Raw genomic sequence first — 5,793 nt, 5'->3', positions numbered from 1 at the left:
TTTTAATTAAGTTAAGGTTCAAGTTATCTACAACCGGACATTAACAAATTCCCATCTGCCCATAACCGCGGGCACGGCTTTCGAAAGTTCAAATCCCTGCAGGGGAGTCCCAACTTAGCCCATGACAAGCTCTCACGGTCAACGAAGGATATACCTTCTCCCGAGACATTCCGATCAGACTCGGTATCCCGGTTCTACAAGACACTTCGACAAGTTAAAACAAATCCAGCAACACCGCCCGAATGTGCCGACAAATCCCGATAGGAGCTGCACATATCTCGTTCTCAGGGCACAATCAGATGAGCTCCCCATACAACTAAAACCAAACCTCGAGTTTCCCCGAGGGGGCGCTGCACAGGACTCTAGTTTGGACCAACACTCAGAGGAGCACTGGCCCGGGGGGGGGGTTTAAATAAGATGACCCTCGGGCTCCGGAAACCCAAGGGAAAAAGAGGCTAGGTGGCAAATGGTAAAACCAAGGTTGGGCATTGCTGGAAGAGCTTTATTCAAGGCGAACTGTAAGGGGTTCCCATTATCACCCAACCGCGTAAGGAACGCAAAATCCGGGAACATAACACCGATATGACGGAAACTAGGGCGGCAAGAGTGGAACAAAACACTAGGCGAGAGGCCGAGCCTTCCACCCTTTACCAAGTATATAGATGCATTAAGATAACAAGATAATATAATGATATCCCAACAAGGAAATAATGTTCCAACAAGGAACGATCTGCAATCTTCACCTGCAACTAGCAACGCTATAAGAGGGGCTGAGCAAAGCGGTAACATAGCCAATCAACGGTTTGCTAGGACATGGTGGCTTAGAGGTTTGATATGGCAAATTGGGAGGCATGATAAGCAAGTGGTAGGCATCATAGCATAGGCATAGCAAAAGAGCGAGCATCTAGCAAAGCAAAGATAGAAGTGATTTCGAGGGTATGATCATCTTGCCTGCAAAGTTGTCAGAGTTGACTGGATCCTCGAAAGCAAACTCAACGGGCTCCTCATTAGCGAACTCGTCTCCCGGCTCTACCCAAACAAGACAAACAAGCAAAAAGGACCACAATCAACTACGTGCAAACTAAAACAACATGATGCAAACATGGTATGCTATGCGGGATGCGACATGTGATGCATATGCAAGATTTGACAAGGAATGAATGAACCTGGCCTCAACTTGGAAATCCAAGTGTGCCACTGGAAAGGTGAGGTGATTTTGGTTGAAATCGATATAAAGAACACCGGAATCGGAGACACGGTTTGGAAATGGCAAGCAAAACAAATATGGCACCAATCTGCGATAAACATCAAGTAGCCATCTAAATGCAACGAGAGGAACATGCTACCGCACTCAAACATGACAACAAAATACATGACAGGGATCTATTCATGATGCTTAACAAAAGATGAACACTGAGCTACGGCCAATTCATCCATTAACAGGATCAAACAAGCATGGCAAAAGTGCAATTGGTAAACATATTTCAGACTTAGTGAAATTAACACTTGTCTGGAATTTCAGATCAGGTAGCCCACTTTCGAGCATGAAAACTAGATGCTACAGGAACTTAACATGGCAAAGCAAGGCATGGCATGGAGCTACTCAAAGAGCTTAACAAAAGTCCCTTGGTGACCTTGAGCCAAAAGGAATCAGAAAATACAATTGCAAGCATGTGAACATGGAAAAAACTTAAACAGATCACAGACTTAGAGAAAAACCGGGGCATGCAAATCAGATAGCAAGTAGGCATGTTTACGAGCTCGATGCACTCACTACAGAGCAAGTCATGACAAACTAAGCATACACCCATCAAGAATACACATTATACAAGTTAGACATGGCAAGAACAATAACATAGCATGCATGGATCAACTACAACATCCTCGGCAAAATCGCTAACAAGTAGACAATCTGCCCAGATTCACGAAATAGCAAAAGTAGAGCTCGATTGACTCAAGCTAGGGTGCTCCATAATTGCAAACAAAGACATGGATGGATAGAGCACCACAAGATTAACAAAACATCCTTACTGATCATCCTCAAAAGAGGCACGTATCACTAGGAAATAACATGACCATATGGCATATTGATCAAAACAGTCCAAGGACTTAGTGGAATTACTAAGTCCCTGAAATCAGCATTAACGAATGCACCACTTTGCAAGCTTGTGCTAGTCACCAAACACATCACAAATATACATGGATGGCACCTCTGGAAAGAGACAAAGCATATAACAAAACATATGTAGAGCTCAGGGGCATATCATGCACACAATAAACATGGCAGAAATGACAAATAGCTATTTGGAGCAGCAGATCTGACAATTATCTCAAATAGCACTCTTCCAACAGCATTTCAGGCATCAAGATGAACTCAAATGAAAATGATGCAATGAGATGAAATGATGTGCTCTCTGAGACGAGCATTTCGATATGCAACACACGCAAAACGGAGCTACGGATGCAAAGTTATGGCACGATGAACATAGCAATAAAATTAGGGTTTCGGGAGGAAAAACAACCGTCTCAGATCTAGATCCGGATCTGGGTACTGTTCATGCGCGGATTTCGAGGTTGGCCGGCCGGACTTGGAGCTCGCCGGAGTGGGGGAAGGTCGCCGGGGAACTTGCCGGTCGGGAGGATGGACGGCGAGGCGGCGACGGAGGGCGGCATCGGCGGGGTGGCGGCCACCGGCGACGAGGCGACGCGGGGCGGACCGGGGCGCGGCTCGCCGGACTTGAGGTTTCCGGCGGGGTGAAACTCCGGCGCGGGGGCGCGTCGGGCGACGGCGGCCGGCGACGTGGCCGGCCTCGGGGAAGAGGAACCCGGACGGCGATGGGAGGAGATGGGCCTCGGGGGCCCTCCTCGGGCCGAGTGGGCCGGCGGCGGGAGCGGTGCGGCGAAGTGGGGCTCGGGCCACGTGGCAATACCTGGTAGGTCGGTGGTAGAGGCGGACAATGTCCGGCCATCCGGATTTTGTCCGGCGGCTGGAGGAGGAGGGTGACTAGGGTTTTACCCGTGATTTCGAATGGGGGAGATATATATAGGCATAGAGGGAGCTAGGAGTGTCCAAATGAGGTGCGGTTTTCGGCCACGCGATCGTGATTGAACGCTCTAGAAAATGGAGAGGGTTTTGGTGGGTTTTGGGCCAAATTGGAGGGGTGTTGGGCTGCAACACACATGAGGCCTTCTCATTCCCTCGGTTAACCGTTGGAGCATCAAACGAAGTCCAAATGGTACGAAGCTTGACAGGCGGTCTACCAGTAGTAAACCAAGGCCGCTTGGCAAGTCTCGGTCCAATCCGGAAATGTTTAACCCCCACACATGAAAAAAAGGTAGAAATGACCACCGGAGGAGAACGGAGCGCCGGAAAGCAAAACGGACAACGGGGAAAATGCTCGGATGCATGAGACGAACACGTATGCAAATGCAATGCACATGATGACATGATATGAGATGCATGACAACGACAACAACATACGGAGACAAAAACCCGAACCCGAGGAAATAAAATAACTTAACGCCGGAAACGGCAAGAGTTGGAGTTATATTAGGTAAATTACATCCGGGGTGTTACACTCCTCCCCCTCCAACAACGGCAAGGGCCCAGATCAGGGCAACCAGGGGCGAGACGAGGACAAGGATCAAGATGTGATCATGGAGGACAATTCCATTGACATGGCAACCTGGGAGAAGCTCGACATCATGGACCGGGGAGGGGCGGCAATTCCTCCTTGCCAGGCAGTCCTTGCAGCAGAAGCGGTGCAGGATGGGCTGTCCAACGGTATGGAGTCGTCGATCCCCAACCAATACGGCTCCAATCTGGGCCCGGTGACCTCGCCCCCGGTGCGTTCGGTGGACAATGGGCTCTCGGACTTGGAGGATGTGGTCGTGTTGGAGGGCGCACGCTGTAACACCTCGGATGTAATTTGCCATATTTGTACTCCGACTCTTGCCATTTTTGGCTCTAAGTTATGAGATTCCTTCGTGGTTGGGTTTTGTCTTCGTTTTGCATTTTTTTTCATGTCATGCATTTCATATCATGTCATCATGTGCATCTCATTTGCATACGTGTTCGTCTCATGCATCCGAGCATTTTCCCCGTTGTCCGTTTTGCAATCCGACACTCCTATGTCCCCCGGCGCCCCTTTTGTCTCTTTTCATGAGCGGGTGTTAAACTTTCTCGGAATGGACCGAGATTTGACAAGCGGCCTTGGTACACCACCGGTAGACCGCCTGTCAAGTTTCGTGCCATTTGGAGTCCGTTTGATACTTCAACGGTTAACCGGGGAACCATAAAGGCCTCGTGTGTGTTGCAGCCTGATGTCTACTACACAACCTTCTTCTTGTAGACGTTGTTGGGCCTCCAAGTGCAGAGGTTTGTAGGATAGTAGCAAATTTCCCTCAAGTGGATGACCTAAGGTTTATCAATCCATAGGAGGTGTAGGACGAAGATGGTCTCTCTCAAGCAACCCTGCAACCAAATAACAAAGAGTCTCTTGTGTCCCCAACACATCCAATACAATGGTAAATTGTATAGGTGCACTAGTTCGGCAAAGAGATGGTGATACAAGTGGTATATGGATGGTAGATAAAGGTTTTTGTAATCTGAAAATGTAAAAATAGCAAGGTAACTAATGATAAAAGTGAGCGTAAACGGTATTGCAATGCTAGGAAACAAGGCCTAGGGTTCATACTTTCACTAGTGCAAGTTCTCTCAACAATAATAACATAATTGGATCACATAACTATCCCTCAAAATTCAACAAAGAGTCACTCCAACGTCACTAACAGTGAAGAACAAACAAAGAGATTATGGTAGGGTATGAAACCACCTCAAAGTTATTCTTTCCAATCAATCCGTTGGGCTATTCCTATAAGTGTCACAAATAGCCCTAGAGTTCGTACTAGAATGACACCTTAAGACACAAATCAACCAAAACCCTAATGTCACCTAGATAATCCAATGTCACCTCAAGTATCCGTGGGTATGATTATACGATATGCATCACACAATCTCAGATTCATCTATTCAACCAACACATAGAAGCTCAAAGAGTGCCCCAAAGTTTCTACCGGAGAATCACGACGAAAACGTGTGCCAACCCCTATGCATAGGTTCATGGGCGGAACCCGCAAGTTGATCACCAAAACATACATCAAGTGAATCACGTGATATCCCATTGTCACCACAGATACGCATGGCAAGACATACATCAAGTGTTCTCAAATCTTTAAAGACTCAATCCGATAAGATAACTTCAAAGGGGAAACTCAATCCATTACAAGAGAGTAGAGGGGGAGAACATCATAAGATCCAACTATAATAGCAAAGCTCGTGATACATCAAGATCGTATCACCTCAAGAACACGAGAGAGAGAGAGAGAGAGATCAAACACATAGCTACTGGTACATACCCTCAGCCCCGAGGGAGAACTACTCCCTCCTCGTCATGGAGAGCACCGGGATGATGAAGATGGCCACCAGAGACGGATTACCCCCTCCGGCAGGGTGCCGGAACGGGTCTAGATTGGTTTTCGGTGGCTACGGAGGCTTCTGGCAGCGGAACTCCCGATCTATTGTGCTCCCCTATTGTTTTAGGGTATATGGGTATATATAGGAGGAAGAAGTACGTCAGGGGGCCATGAGGGGCCCACGAGGGTGGAGGGTGCGCCCAGGGGGTGGGCGCCCCCTGCCTCGTGGCTTCCTTGTTGCTTCCCTTACATACACTCCAAGTCTTCTGGGTTGCTTCCGATCCAAAAATAAGTTCCGTGAAGTTTCAGGTCAATTGG

The sequence above is a fragment of the Triticum aestivum genome, chromosome 5A (genome assembly GCF_018294505.1).
Source record: "Triticum aestivum cultivar Chinese Spring chromosome 5A, IWGSC CS RefSeq v2.1, whole genome shotgun sequence".
Taxonomy (NCBI): Eukaryota; Viridiplantae; Streptophyta; class Magnoliopsida; order Poales; family Poaceae; genus Triticum; species Triticum aestivum.
Note: the sequence above shows the minus strand (reverse complement) of the source record.